Genomic DNA, 16545 nt, shown 5'->3' on the forward strand with positions numbered 1-16545 from the left:
TCCAGGCTCTGGGACATAGAATGTGCCCCACAATTATGTATTAAATAAAGGAAATAATGAATAAATGGGCCTCCTTCTCTTTGTTACTTAAACAGGACACTCAAGACATTAATATATTTTATGGAGCTCTGACTCAATGTCAGACACTGGTAGGCCATTTAACTCTATTACTTTTATTGCATACAACACTGCGAAGGACATCCAGAAAGGCCGAGGGACTTACCTACATCACACAGCTAGTGTTAGAGCCACATTTCAAATGTGTCTGCCTGGCCCTCAAACCCATGTTCTTTCCTCCACAGTCTTCGTGGACTTGTATGAATTTACCCAAGGTCACACAGGCAGTAAGCTACAGGTGGTGTTTATGGATTACATCACATTAATTTTTCCTGGCAAGAAAGTAAGGATAAGTCTATCACAAAGACAAGACCGCATGGGGATGAGTAGATAGGGTGTGTGGGGAATTAACATTTCTTGAGAGCCTCCTATTATCATCAGCTACTCTTCTTTCACCGGGCATCACGCCTTCTGTGTTGGCAAAAACTCTGAGGCAATTTATCCAAAAAGCGACTTGTTTTCGTGTTGACAAGTTCTTCCACTCAGATTTTAAATGAAAGGAATAGATAAGTTCATAGTAAGGAAACAATGGTTCAGTTGCTTGTAGCTCTGTGACAAGCATTATCTAATACAATTTACAGAAATTGTTATCATTATCACTTGTCTTCCGGCCATAGCACAGCACTCAGAATGGAGCGTTACCATGGTGCCTCTGATCTTTAGCAATTTTCCCTTTTGTTCTGTTTCATTGGTAAATATTGTCTTGCTTTGCCCTTAACCTAAAGTGAAACAGCAGAGGACTGACCAGTCCCTAAGTGACCTTTAGCAGTTTCTCCACTGTTGGATGGCTAATAAGTTAATTAAACTTCCTGATAATTAACTTTAATAATTAGCTTTGATATGGTCCCACCAAATGGTTATTACCTTGGCTACAGACTGTTAACTCAGTCTGTCAATCAGGATGTGTGCCCACAGCGCCAAGGGGCAGCCTGACCCTGCTGGGCAAGAAGAAATAGAGAACTTCACCCAATGCCTTTGTCTTTGGGAGAGCAGAGCTCCAGAAATGGAAGAACAATCTGTATCTAACCTCTTCATGTCCAAACTTCTGGCCTTCTTAAGGTATCTTTATTTTAACGAGGCATTGGCAGAGTGAGTCATCTTGTCTTAATTTAAATCTAATTCCAAAAGACAGATCTGGTTTAAAAAAAAATTGACAGATTTCAGAGGGTTTTTTTTTTTTAAGGAAGCTTTCCTCTTTTAGAAAGACTGCCTTACAGGAAGCCATCAATGGTAAATCAGTGTCTGCACTAGAATTCCCTTTCGAGTAAAGTACGTTCAACCCCACACTCACTTGACTTGTTCATGCCTAGCGCCTGTAACTTCCCCGTAAGGTCACAGGCAGAACCAGCCAATGAATAATGAACGTGGGTGAGAGGGTAGCACGCGGCTCTCTCTGACCACAATACCTTGCTAATAACTTTCAGAACTGCTTTCTGTCAGGCTGCACATGGAGTAGAGATGATACTTGTCAGCTAATTTGGCTTTTAATACTCCGCACATCCTGCCTGTGCTGAGGTTTTTCCGCAGCCAAATTGTCTTGCCTGTTAAATTTGTAACGCATTTAGGGAACTTCATTTCACATGTTTAGAAAAATGGCCTTGGAGACTTCTTGGGTGCTTTGGCAGGAAAACCAGGGGCCTCCTGGAGCTGGGTGCTGACACGGAGGCAGAGCGCCGGCGATGGGCTGGGAGCCAGACTGCCGCCCTCGAAGCGCTCACTTCGTTTCTGTTCAGGGTTCCAGAAGAAAAAAAAAAAAGTCCAAATGCTGATATTTTTAGTTTCCACTCACTCCTCGACTATGAATAGGAATATGATTGAAATTTCCACCAGTCATCCAAGCAGACTTACCTTTAAAGCAAATGCCAAGGGTTTGAAAACTCATTCTAAATGAAATAATGTTCCCCTAAACAGAAGGCATTAAGAAAAGGAACAAAAAAAAAAACAAACGCCCTAGAGGTTTCAGCAGGGTCAGTTTAAGGTCCCATCCCCCACCCTGTGACCTCGCATGAGGAAGAACAGCAATAGCTTCTGGCCTGAAAGGGATCGTCCCGTCCAGTGTGACAGCAGAGAGGACCAGACTGGAGCTGCCTCAGTTCTCTGCAGGGTCAGTGGAGCACTTGCAAAAACAGAGCAGCACTCACGGAAATGCCCGACGGGGACAAGCTTGCATGGATGTCAATAGTTTGTCATCTTACAGCACCAGGGATAGAGAAGGAGGGGGGAGGGGGGACTGGGAGGGGAGAAATGCAGAAAATAAAAAAATAAAACATGGCTGAGGAGCAAACACACGCTAATGGGGTAGAGAAGAGACTGCTCAAAGCCCTTCTGGCCTTTACATATCTGTCATGCCCAGGACAGCTGAGTGGCAACGGGAGGAAGCCAAATCAGGCTGGGCCTTGTAAACGTTCATTACCTCAGCCCTTCTGAGGACATCACCCAGGAGCTCCTGCAGCTGCCTTTAAAGCCTGCTGGGAACTTCAGGCCAATGCCATTCAAAACAAACAAACAAACAAACCATTTTTAGTCATAAGTATTTAACAGCACCAACGTCAGATACATGACCTTTCTTTTTTCAAGTCATGGACAGAAGGAATCACCATATTACATGTATTAATTTAAGAATCCGGAACATATGAAAAGGTTCCAAAACTCATCTGAAGCCTATCATATAACCGAATATATGGCCTGGTGCTTTTCATGCCCTTAGCATAGCTCCAATTCCATTGTTCCCTTGTTCCCTTGTGCAGGTCCCTGACCTACCCAACAAAATCCTAAGCTTGGAGCAGATCTGTGTCGACATTAATCATTCCTGCATCCAGTCTGTAGAAACCGTCAACATCATGCAGCCTGGAGCCCAAGTAATATGTAAATCACAGCCTCTCACTTCAGCTGGGCCCTCACTGCCTCTTCTCATCCCCTTTCCGAGGCCTCTGGCGTCCAAACACTCCCAGCATCCTCCATGACTACTGGAACCATCTCCGCCATGACTGCAACCCCTGCCACGTCCGTCCCCCTCCTCCTCTGTCCCTGTCTTACCCTCTGCCCAAGCAGGCATCTCGTCCTCATCTCTTCATCCCCGCTAGTCTGGCCGGTCTCCCAGTGCTCTCTCTAAAGTGGCTCTCATCGGCTCCCTTCTCTCTGCCCCCACGGACACGAGACATTCGGGATCCGACCAACTTTTACTAGATTGCTGGCTTCCAAATTGTTATCCTTTCCTCCTGTCTGGTCACTCTATGCCTCTCGTGCCTTGCCACACACACCTTTGTCCTCCTTTGAAATGAGCCACTGCTATAGCAATCGGCTTCTCAACAGCGCTTCACCTCGGCTGCCCAAACTGTTCAGTGTGTTCGGCGTCTGCTAGGGAGCCCTGCACGGGAGCACATCCTACGGGCCCTGTAAGAGTGAGGAATCGACTGCAATGCTTGGCCAGTGAGGGGTGGGACCGCCTGAGAAACGCACTGTGTATTGTTTTCCCCTCCTGCTCTCTATCTCCCTCCCCATGGCTCATCCCTATTCCTAGGATCCCTTCCCAGAGCAGAGCCTCTACATCAGCACCCATCTCAGGCTCACCCAAAAGTAAATAAACCTAAATCCCTTCCCTCTAGGGCTCACATCTGAAGTAAGAAATGGGCCCGTTGTCAGGCAAACGTGAAACAACCTGGCCTGGGCATTTATTTATTACGCACAGGGCTCCTATGGACACCAGCCACCGTGCATCAGAAAAGTGTCCTCTGCCGATTCAGAGATGGATGTCGGGTGGGACGGCGGGCCAGGGGGAGGGGTAGATGTGCAGTTAAATACTGTTGATTGAACAAATTTAATGTTTTCAGGCACCTGGATTTCTTAATAAAAAAAAAAAAGCTCTAAGCTGCACACTTTATTTCATAATGTACTCTCTGGCTCGCTCATATTTTAGGCTAGTTAATTCCCACATGACAAAAACGTTACACACCTCACAGAGCTGGTTACTTAGTTGGTGCGTATTAGAGTATTTTATGGCAATTTTGCAAGAGCAAAGATGACTCCGTGGAGAAGAAAAACCTAGCTATCTTGCGAATCAAGCAAGCTCTGCACTGGGGTGTTCGCCATCGAAGGTAAGCATATTAAGACGAATCAGAAAGCTTCCCTACGTCCCTGATGCCTTTTTCACTATGAGGGGGTTGATCTCTAGATTAACAAGAAGCCAAGTGTGCTTGCCACATGGACCCAGAGCAGCAGGCGGATATGCCAGGCCCTCGGCCTCTGGCTAACTGCAGCTGCAAGACTCCTCCTGGCAGCATCGGTCTTCGACGACTCCAGCTGTGACGACACCTCCCCGCTCCCACTCACCGGCACCCCTCATCGCCTGCGGAGATGAATTCGGCTCTTATCTCCAATCCCGCTTTCGCTTTTGGAGTCGCCCCTCGTTTTTCTCACCTGGGGTCTGACTAAAAGCCTTGACAAAAGATGTGAGTAATTTGTAGCTACATTAGACCTCGCCGCCTCGGTTCTAGTCTTCCATTCTGGTCTCAAGTGGGGCTGACTTTGAAGACCAGCTAGAAACATAGTTCCCTCTCTTTCCTTTTGAAATGTTTACCCTTCTCTCTCTTATCCCTTCTCCATTCGGGGTGATGTCCTCTCTCCCACACATGCCCGTGGCTGGACCTACACGGAGCCACGCCGCTGCAGCATGCCTGCTGGCCGTGCAGCGCCTGAGGAAAAGCGTCTTCTTTCTCGGCCTTTTTTTTCTGTCCTAGTTTGCATCTAGGTAAAGGCATGTTGAAAATGAAGCTGTGCCTCGTCTACATGTACTCTAAAAAAAGATGAAAGCAGTTTCATATTCTGAGTACTGCTTTAAAAATATATCCCCCATTTTTTTTTGATACTCTTCTCGTCAAAGGGTGGAGCTTAGGTCCCCTGCCCTGGAGCGTGGTCTGTACTTAGTGACTCGCTTCTAATGAACGAATGTGGTGAAGTGACGTGTGGCTCCCAAAACTAGGTCATAAAGGGCACCATGGCTCAGCCCTTGCTCTCTCTCGGATCACTTGCCAGCGTCGGAGTTTGGGGGTTGGGGGAGCCTCCCTAGAAGCCAACCCTCTGGCCTCACTCATACCTTCAGACGACTGTGACCCTGAGCACAATCTTGGCTGAAATCTCATGATAGACTAATCCAGAACCACCCAGCTTAGCTGCTTCCGCATTTCTGACTCACAGGCACTGAGAGCTAATAAATATTTGCTGTTTTAAGTGGCTAAGCATTTTTAAATGTAACAATAGGTAAATAACATACTTTGCATTCAAGTCATTTCTTGTGGGGCAATGTGACAATATCCCTCTGTCATATCAGAGTGGGCAAGGCTGTTAAAGCAATGACCAAGGACAGGGGTTATTTAGGAATTCTTGGTTTGAGAAGCTTGATCCAAAGACAGATAATAGAACTTTTTTTTTTTTTTTTAGTACTCTCTTTCCCCAAAGCAAGCATAGAAGTTTACAACAACAACAACAACAAAAATATGTGCGAGGAAGCCATAAGTAGGAAATAGAAAAGCAGGACCAAACAAAGGGAGAAGTAATTACAAGCATAAGGGCCAACATAATCGCAATAGTTGAAACTTAACCCTAACTATGAGCCTCCTGGCAGCCATGGCGAAAGGGGAAATTAATAAAGTTCTCTAACTCTTATTTCTGGAAAAGAAAGAAAGCTGTGCCTAGCACTGAATTTTAAAACTAAGTTCTCTTGTAGACTTTAATGTGTGCCTGTCGGTCATACTTTCAGTGATATTGTGTTAGGAAAATTCATTTAGCTTTTACTTGTGCTCATTAGTAAGGGAAGGAGGAAAGAGATGGAAGTAAGCATGATGGTGAACTCTAGAAAATAAATAAAAGGAGTTCCTTTAACCTAGATGCTGCTAGGCCTTCTGAGAGCAGCATGTAAATGTCTATTAAAATATTTTTGACCTGAGCTGAGGCACCTGCTTTTCTTTCTCTTTTCCTGTTGGGGTGTGTGTATATGTGTGTGTGCGTGTGTATGTGTGTGTGTGTCTTGTGTGTAAATATAGCACGAAAGCACTTCTTGGGCAGCAATTTAAAATAGCCCCGTTCATCTCTCTGCTTATATTCCGGGTCTTGGTTTTGGTCTATAAATTCTTTCTGCTATCTTGGACTTTGCCTGAGAATGTGAATCCTCCAGCACATCCCATCGCATTCCACCGATTCCTGACCCCCTGTTACCCTCAGCAGCCCCCCTGGGTTTCATTCAAAGTCCTGCAGGCGGGCCGCACAGGCGATGGGAGGCACAGGCCCTGGTGGCTGGATGCACGGCCCGTCCGCCAGACTGATTGGCTGTGGGGAGCTTTCCGAGAGCGCTGCTCGCACAGCTACCCAGCCGCGAGATAAGGAAAACGAGTGCTGGTGAGGCTGCGGGGCCCGGGGTGGCGTGAGGCACCCGGGAAGACCGAAGGAGGCACAGCTTTCGGGGCTGGGCAGGGGCGCCCCTCCCCCCGCCCCTCCCCCACCGCCCTCTGCAGCAGTGTCCGTTAGGGGTTGAAAATCCGAGCTGAATGTGAACATGCTTAGCACGTTGCCTCGCGTGCAGCAGATTTCAGCGAATTAGCTTTCTCCTTCCTTTCATCTTCTCTCCTTCCCCCATCGCTCCTTCTTCCATTCCGTAAGCATCGGAGGAGCAGAGCTGCTGTGTGTCCTTTTTTTTTTTTTTTTTTTAAATCTTTGCCCTGCATTTCCTCTACCTGGTTTCCTAGCCCTTCTCTTTGCTTAGTTAACTCCACCCTATACATCTCAGAAGGCTCAAAGCTCTGCCAACTCCCCTTACTAGGTCAACTTCCCCTGCTAACTGTTTCATTTGCCCCGTATAACTCTTTTAAATTCTTACTGCATTAGTTATTTTAATTTTATTAGTATGATTATTTGATTAATAGATTTTCCTTTATTTGTATGATGACTTTCCTGAGGCTATAGCATGATTCTGGTCACCTTCACATTCTCTGGACTCAGGACAGTGCTTGGGGCATAGCACACAGGCATCAATAATCATTGGTTGAATGAACCAGTAAATCGGTGAATGCAAAGGTCTAGTTAGTTCCATGAGTTGCGCCGGGACAGGCCAGTCAATCACAGTTCCTGTAGGATGAGGGTGGATATTTCTATCTACGAGGGCGTACTCAGCACCAAGGGGACCATGGGCGTTGCAGACTGCGGGATACCAGATGCCCAGGGCGCTACAGATGCTGCTCCCTCTCACTGAACGCAGGGGAGACGGCGGGGCCAGACCGAGTGGCCTCACGAATGAAGCAGAGTTACCAGATCTTCAGATCTTTCCTCGGCACCCACTACATCCCCGTATAAGCTTCTTCGGGCTGCCATGACAAGGCACCCCAGACTGCGTGGCTCAAATGATAGAATCGTCTCACAGTTCTGAAGGCTGGAAGTCTGAGATCAGGGTGCTGGCAGAGTCGATTTCTTCTGAGGCCTCTCTCCTTGCCTTGTACATGGCTGCCCTTTCGCTGTATCTTCACACGGCCTTCCTTCTGCACGGGTATCCATCTACATGTCCTTTGTTTTAATAAAGACATCAGTCGCGTTGGATTAGGATCCACTCTAATGACCTCATGTAACTTGATGAGCTCTTTAAAGTCCCTGTCTCCAACACAGTCCCAGTCTGAGGTCCTGGGGGTTAGGACTTCAACATGAATTTGGGGGGCCACGGTTCGGCGCATGACGATTACGCTAAAGCTAAACTGCTGCTGTCTTGCTGAGCGACCGCGGGCAAGGCGTTTCACCTCTCAGAGTCTCCGTTTCCTCGTCTGGAGGGAGCAGAAGCGCCACCTCAGAGAGCGGAGTGAGCGTCAGAGGAGTGAACGCCCGTGAAGTGCTGGGGACCATGGCACGTGGTGAGTGCTCAGGAAGCGTTATCTGTCATTATTACTACTCAGCCCTAAGAAAACTATTGTAGGCAATTTTGAGTATAAAAATTGTTTTTTTCCCTCAACATGTTTACAGGCCCCTTAGATTGAAGAGAAGACAAAAAATTAAAAACAACATGAGGTATTTTCCTTAAACGGTACATTCAGAGCTACCACTCAGGGAGGGACGGTTAGGAGGAAGGAACCATGGCAACCAGACTTGGGTCTCGGCGGAGCCCCTTCAACCACGCCAGGCTCCTGGCTTCCTCTGGGTGCAGCCTGAGAGGGACGGCAGTCCTCCTTGAGGCACTCAGCACTCACAGTCCTCGTGGTCACGGCCGGCGGCTTCCTGAGGAAGGATGGATGGCCCCTACCCAAGGGTCAGAGTCACTTCGCGGGCTTCCCCCAGCTCTGCCCTACGCTTCCAGTATACTATATAATCCACTTATGTGTCTATTTTCTCCATTAGAATGCAAGCTTTATTGGGACAGGCATTTTTGTCAGCTTCGTTCATTGCTCTAGATCCAGCTCCTAGATATATACTCAGTACTTACTAGGCACTCAGTAAATAATCCTTCAGTGAACGAATGAAGGCGTGAATGAATGAAGTTGTGAATGAATGAATGAATGAACTCTAGCACTGTGAGCTCTTGGCACCTAGGAACAGACTGAAGCTCAGGGACAGTGAGTCTCCCTGCCGTGCACGGGCTCCCTCTGCAGCGGCCAAGCACAAGCAGGCCACACGGTGCTTTGCACTCTGCTTCCATCAGTCAGGAAACAGGGGGCCCTCCCCCCAGGTTAATGGCACTTGTCGGTCCACCCAGCCGCAAGGGTAGTAGCAGCAATAACTGACATTTATGCTATTAAGACCGTTTATAATTATAATCAACTCATCTCAAAAACCCTATAAGGTGCATATTATTATTATCCCCAGAAGCGAAGCATGAAGAGGTGAACCCCGCCCCAAAGGGCACAGCTAGTAAGTACCAGGTTGAGAGACTGAATTCGGATCTGACTCCCAAGTCCTTGCTTCTACTTTGAGCTCGGGTCTCTTTTGTTTTTGTAGGTATTTTAAACTGTGTCAGAGGCTGCTCACCAGATGGCTTTTTAATCTCTCTCCTGTTGCTACATTATTAATCTCTAAATTGCTTAGTGGAGAGTAGAGCTGGTACGGAAAGGAGGCATCTACATGGAAGAGGCTTTCCTGGAAGAGCTGCTGACGTTTCGCGCGGGCCTTGGAGGGTGGGCCGGGTCTGGGGAGAGGAAGGAGAGATGGACGTGTACCAGAGCTGGGGGAATGACAGGAGCCCATCTGAATGGCAGCTTTTGGTCTGAGGATCAAACAGACAAACACCGTGTCACTAGCAAAATGAAGCTGCGAACCTGATTTAGTCAAATAGTTAACGGGTGGTCGCTTCCCGCTTTTGTCGCATCAGAAAGGGATAAAGAACTCCTTGCAATCTTCCATTGTCTGGAAATCCAAAAAGATCTTTGGTACTCTTTCTGGAAAACGGTTGATGGTTCAGGCGGAGTTGTGCAAGTAGCAAAGTCCCACAGCCTGGAAGCTTTCCCTGGGCATGTCATCCTTAGAATGTGTCATGCTAAGCCTGGGACAGACAGCTGCCACATGCCCTTTGAGTAGGTGGTGTGTAGGAGGCGGATACGGTTTGATGTAGCTCCTGTGGGAGCTGAGATCCACGAACCTCTCCGATCCTTGCATCTCCACAGGATGGAACGGAAGGTACCCTCAGATAAGTAAAGTAGATGGAGGCTGGAGATTTACAAAGCTAATTTATTCTGCCAAGTATAAAGCGTTTTGAACTTGCTCCACCTTCCTATTTTCCATCTGTCTTATTATTCATCGCAGTAATATTTGGGCACTTTGAAAAGGGTGATTTTTTAACATGAAGCTATTCCAAGGACAAGGAAAAATATTCTCATTTGGCATAAACCAGTCATGCAAATTAGCTTAAATAAAAATAAGACTAAAGGCAACTTAGAATATTAGTGTATTTTCCCAGGCTCCTGCTAGTCACTGCTGTCAGCTGCAGTATCTCCATCCTGGTGACTGTTTGAGGAGCGGGGCTTGCATTTCTGGAGAAGTTGGTGCTCAATAACCCACTCCAAAGCACTGGATAGCAAAGATTCAGCACCCGGGCAGTGCTGGAACCCGCCCTTGAAGTCTACACCAGGCGCCCCTGATGGGGCTGCCTAGAAGAACCCATGAGGTTCTGTCTGGCTTATCACAGAGCAGTCCATCAAGGCCTCTGACATTTGGTCTGTTTTGTTCCTGACAGACTATTTAAGGTGTGTGTGTGTGTGTGCGCGCGCGCGCGTGTGTGTGTGTGTGTGTGTGTGTGTGTGTGTGTGTTAAGGGCCAATGTTATGTAAGCTGGCAAAAAACAAAAAAAAAAAACAAAAAAACTCCAGACATTATTTTCTTCTGGAGGAGAAAAGGGTGCAATATTTCAAGAGCCCTGGCACAGATAGCTTTTAGAAAACGGTTAGCAAATCATTATTCTCATGCCACCGTTTCTCTACGTTCTCTCCATTTTCACCTTTCTTTTCTCTCCCAGGCTCTTCTCCAACTCTTTTTCTCCTTCTTGCCTTCTCTCTTCCCTTCTCTTCTGGTGTGAATATGTTTGCTCTGGGCCCCAGGGTCACCCTACTTTTAAGCAATACACAAGTCCAGAATTGAGGGCACATTCCATGGCCACCCGAGTCAACAGATGATCATTTTTTATTATTAATCTCCTCAAGTCGTGCTCGAAATAGCAGAATTGGGTCCATCCTCGAAATCCCTCCCTCAGCCTCGCTGCATTGCGAGCCATTCTGAAAGGAGAATCTCGGCCTGCTACATTTATTCCGACATTCTATTCCGATAGAACATTAAGACAACTGGGACGATACCCTTACCAATCTTATCACAAAGGAGACAAACATGTCACTATTGTCACTTCACATCGCTAATTTCAAAGGTCATAAGGATGGGTTTTGTTACATACCCTGCTGCAGCTTTGACCTGTTGGAGGGAATTTGCAAAGCCACGTGAAATTGACAATGCTGACTGTCAAACTTCCTTTTTAAATTTTTTTGTTTTCATTATTGAGAGCATGATTTTGCAATCTGTTTTTTGGTCTAAGAAATATTTTACTAAGGAAACATGCCAAGAAGTATATGGAGATGTGCTGTGGTGTTCCATCTATAAAATTAGTTTTCTAGTTAAGTAAGGAAGATCAAAAAGATTTCTGAAGTATCATATAGACCTCATTCCTCTAGATGTTTTTGTTCACAAATAAGCTTCTAACTTCTTATTCGTTTACCTGAGTGTTTTAAAGTTTCCCTTACTGATGATACTCTTCATATCACTCTCAAACAGGTTTTTCCTCAATATCTTTCCTCTTACTTCAAATTCTCAATCCTTCTAGCAGATCAGATTCCAGCCCTAAGTCAAGTGGCTGATTTGTCACGAAATTTTCCCTGTTTTGCATGTTCTTTGATCTAATAATTCCGCTCAGAGTTATTTCTTTATATTGGTGTGTGCAAATATTTAGGCAGAAACGTGGCCATTGGAGCATCGGTAATGAAATGAAAATTGGAAACAAAGACATTTGTTGAATAAATTATGAACATAGATGAAATGGAATATTATGCAGTCATTTCAAATGATGTGAAAGATTAATGATATCATAATAGCCCTAATGTATTATTTAGAAGAAATAAAAAGTTATAGATAGTATCATGCCATTTTATTAAAAATATGTACATAGTCTTTTCCCCAAAGACTACTAGTATATACACCAAAATGTAAATAAGATTAGAGGCGATTTTTATCTTTTTAACTTTAATATGTTTTTGCTTATCTATTTTGTGATTTCTGTTTTTTGCTTGTATGTAGCCTCTCATATATATACATGAATATAGTATAATTTAAATTTTATTTAAAAATAAACTCTCCTCTTATTAAAGTATATAATCGGCCATTCTTCAAGAAGTGAGGACTTTATAAACTAAGGAAAGAATCTAAGAATTTGCGGAGAGTTCGAAGGTTAGTCCCCAGAATGGTCTGGGCATGATGGGCGAGAAGTGGCGTTGGGAAGAAGAGAAGGAGAAAAAAGGACATGTTCAGCGGCTGTGTTAGTCAGTCTATCAAGAAGGCTGAGGAGATGTCTGGCCAGTCTTTGGGTCTATAAAGGCTCTCTCACAAAGCAAGGGGGTTTGTCTTTGTACAGTGACACAAAGAAAGAAGTGACTTCGAAGTCTGGGCTAAGGAATGCGGGAAAGTTTCCTTCGGGAAGTACTAGGAGGGGGTACTAAAAGTCCTGTAAGGCAGGGGTTTCTGTGTGTCTGTGATGGTTTGCTCCTTTGTCAATAGAACACAACCGTGATAAGAGCCAGATTTCTGAAGGGACAAGAGGTCTGGACAATAGGAAATCATGACCATTGCCGGGAAATTAGGGGTAAACAAAACGATCCGGGGAAAACACATCGAAGCTGCGTTACAAGCCCTCTTTTCAGGCTGTAGAAGTCAGTGTACTGACCAATTTGTAAGCATGACAGACCCTGGATCAGAAGGTCCCCAGGCCACCAAAACACCAAAGGTGGCAGATCAGTGGCCATCTTTTTTTTTTTTTTTTTTTAGATTATGATAGGTTTGGAGGAATTCGTCAGTCCAACTGGAAATATTACCAGGGAACTTGGATTATACAGAAAGTTTAAGAGAGAAGTACAATTATTTCACCAAAAGAAATTATATTTAAAAGAAGAAATATGAAAATACTACCTAACCCCTGCAAGGATGATATAAGAAAGCAAAATAGTCTTTGAATGGCAGTAGAAAAAAGAAAGTCCAGTGACTTAATTTAATGAAGATAGTTAAATAATTTGGGGAAATTGGAAAAGCACCAGAAAGTCAAAATACGACAGTGGCAAGAGAAAACAATTTTTTTTTTTTTAAATGAAGAAGTAAAATCTCTACTCACTAGAATCTAACAAGTCTATTTCTAAATTAATCGGAGAGTTACTTAAGGAAAAATGCAGAACATTTAGTTCTAGTAGAGAATACTTGGCAAGCTAAACTACCAGTCTGATCTGGTATGGCAATTCCCACATGTTTATTTATTTGTGTTTAAAAACTTTGAGTGTCTTGAAAGTCAGCTCTGTTGCCTACACCTACAGTTTAAAATGACAGCCCTGAATGTTGCTAGATTCTCAGTCATCAAAGAAATATTCCCTCATGCTTAGTATAATCCTCTTAGAACGGTGGAAACTTCCAATGTTATACTTTAGGACGAACTTTCAATCATGGGGACAGAAGATCAAAGAGGCTTGCTGTAATTGTTTTTCTTTCAGGATAAAACTTCCTTTGACAAGAAAATTATATAAACCAGAACATACTCTATTCGTTAATTTATTCATGTGTTCAATCACTCAAAAAAAAAAAAAGAAAAAAAAGAAAAAAAAGAAAGGTTTTTGAATACATTATGTGTCAGACAGAACAGTGCTAGTTGTTAAGGATAAAGAATAAAGAACAGTTCCTGCCCTCAGGAAGTTCACAGTCTAACCAAAGATACTTGCTGATCGGATGTTTTTATGAAATATACCACCAATATTAAATATGGTGAAGAGTCACATGGACCTGATCTCATCAATTCTGAGTGAATCTTTTTATTCCTTTTGCAATATCTTCTAGGTATCGTTAATATGAACTAGTTTCCCAGTGATGGTGTGCTGGCTCTCTTCGACGTGCCTCTCCAGGTCCTCTCTCTACCCTTTTCCACCCCACCCAGCCCTGGAAGTGGCCTGCATATGTACCCTCTGGCTTTTGGGTGGGCTCAGCCGGTGAGGGGTATGACAGGAGATCAGTGGGTGAGCCAAGGTAAGGCTGGGGTGTGAATTTCTCCAGCTCCCTCTCTGCCATGCCTTCTACAAAGACCAGTAGGGGACCCTCTTCAAGCGCTGCCCTTCTGCCTGAGGGCGGAATGGCTCCCCACTACTGACAGTCTGGGGCAACTGCACTATTCCTTTGGGTTTCCTAAATCCAGCGCATACCTTTGTAAACAGCAACTTTATTAAACTCTCTCGGAATTACCTAGCTCCAGGGTGCCATCTGTTTTGCACCTTCCTGACACACACTAGAGGGGTAAAGGACTTCTTCCTTAAAGGAAAAAAACAAGGTATCTATTCTAGATTATCACTGGGACCAGTGTTAATGGAATGCTCTGAGGAAGCCTTAATTCAAATAATCCTTCGTTCATAATCGTTGCTTTTATGATATGTAACTCACCTTATGAGAGGTGAGTGAATCACAGATCGTAAAGCCGTTCTTTTCGGTTTCTTTCACCACCTAGGAAGCTGTAATCAAGCCAAGTCCATGGCACCGCCAAGTTTTCAGCCTTAACGCAACCGCTCGCCCCGCAGCTAGGAACTGTGGTCTTCATCTTCAGGTTCGACCCGACCTGAGTTCCCACAGCAAACCCCGACCTCAAGCTCCAGGAACTGGCACCAGGGCTTGCAGGTTTCCAGGCTGATTATGACCTTGTGCTCCTCTCCTTACTCTAGTACCTCTCCATCCTTTTTCGCTGGGTCTCAAAGTCCTACTTTAACCAATTCCCCTCCCAGGAATCCTGCAGCCTGTGGGTAGGTGGCTGCCCCCCGCTGAAGTATAGCAACTGGGGCCTGGCTCTCTGCTAACCACCCACCAGTGCTAGCTGCCAACGGGACTGGGTTTCGGAATAGGGCCTGGTCCTTACGGCCAGATCCTGCTTTCGGAATGGACCACGCCCACCCTTATAAGGAGATAAGACACTTTTGTAAATACCAGCTCACTCATTACCTAAGCAGCTACTCTTCTACGTACTGGAGAGACTGGTTTCATATTATATTAAGAGAATAGAAATAAATGGGTGAATTCTACTTTCGGTAGCAAAAGAAAGGGGCGGGGAGGTTAAATTATATACTTAAGCCTTAGCTTCGCCATGTTGGTTTATTCTCTTCTCTTGAACACACACCTACCACATCCCTTAACTTCTTTGAAAGGTAGTTTGCTTTCCCTTGATAAATAAAGCAATTATATTTTTAAATGATGGTATCCAAGGATCTGATTCTACTCTAATTCTAGAACTTAGTGTTTACTTTCAAAGACCATAGGCCTTAAATCATGACAACTCTACTTTTAAACTCTCACAATGTGGACTGTGAGATATATTCAGTATTTTGCCCACTTCTATATAATGAGGATATTTCTGTCTTTTCACTAACTAGACAAACCGGCCCTGATTTGCCCAGATGGATTTGACAAATTCAGTTGAATAAAATAGCCCTACGACAGCTTTAGCAACAGGCTGCTGTGCACTGAACAGATTTTAAAGTTTTATTTAACAAAGCTGTTTGAGAAAGTTTCAATGCACCGTTTGGGTGCATTTGTTTGTTTGTTTCTTAATTCCATAACTGATGATTTGGCTTTTGTAACCTCTTATTTCATTGTTTAAGATAAAGACAAGTGGTGGGTAGAGAGGGTTTTCTAGCTATTTGTTCACTAGCCGGGGAGGGCAACACAGCCAGATCTTGTCTGAAGAGCTCACAAGGCTATTAAAAATATTAACAAGGTTTCATGGCATCCCCTAGGATGGAAATAATCGCTCTGCAAATGGGAAACTGGCCTTAGAGTGAACATGTCAAGAGCATCTACTCTGAAGCTAGACGAGTCAGAACAGAAAACACGGCTTCTGGTTCATGTTCCATTACTTTAATCACTAAACACCACTCCGTTTAAGCTAAAGAGATATAATGGTGCATTTGACATGTGCCTTCACATCAAGATTAGATAGGAGCCCTGAAAGTCTAACGTTGACTCTCTCTTACCTTCTGCTGAGGATGTCACTCAAAATCCCTTCTCTCGATTCCTCTTCTCCGACTGATCATGAAATTCGAAGCCGTTCCCACTGTGACCCCACAGTTTCCCCAGGTGAACCTTGCTTTACACACAACACCTGTGTGTAAATAACACAGTAATAATTCAAGTTGTATTCTGAATGCACCTTCGGGATCTCACTATTGAAAAAGGAACACTGAAACAAATGCGTTTGTAGGCAGATCACCTCTTTTGTAATGTACACAATATAAACACAGATAAAGCTCCCAGTGTACCTAAGTTTAGATTTTTACATATCGGGTTTCATTAAAGCAGAAAATATCTGTGAGTGAAAATATTTTAAGCCTCAGCCCTTTGCCCATCATAATGGTTTTTAAAAAATCTCATTACAATGAGACCCATTAGTTTGAATAATTAAATGCAAAAAAATGCTTTCTGCAAGCATTAAAATTTCTGATTTTAATAGGGAAAAAAACCACAACTGAATGCCTTGTTTTTAAGCTTCTATTTCAATCTCCGTTTCAAAGTGGCAAACAGTATAATGGTTAGCAGAAAGTACGCTGCAGAGAGCGGGGCGGGGGCAGGGGGGTGTTTGGGGGTGGGGCCGGCGTCTAACTTAAGGACAATGCAGATGTGAAGTTGCGAAGGCTCGGTGTC

At 44.5% G+C, this 16545-nt stretch overlaps 1 long non-coding RNA gene across 1 annotated transcript in view; it reads right to left on the reverse strand.

The window, feature by feature from the left end:
* The window catches only part of LOC107510749, a 37833-nt gene that overhangs the window by 20546 nt on the left and 742 nt on the right, over nucleotides 1-16545 (reverse strand). The window contains exon 2 of the long non-coding RNA XR_004954873.1: nucleotides 15879-16006. This is a non-coding gene — a long non-coding RNA (uncharacterized LOC107510749). The remainder of the gene's footprint in view (nucleotides 1-15878; nucleotides 16007-16545) is intronic.

The sequence above is a fragment of the Rousettus aegyptiacus genome, unplaced genomic scaffold, assembly GCF_014176215.1.
Source record: "Rousettus aegyptiacus isolate mRouAeg1 unplaced genomic scaffold, mRouAeg1.p scaffold_m13_p_16, whole genome shotgun sequence".
NCBI classification, from domain to species: domain Eukaryota; kingdom Metazoa; phylum Chordata; class Mammalia; order Chiroptera; family Pteropodidae; genus Rousettus; species Rousettus aegyptiacus.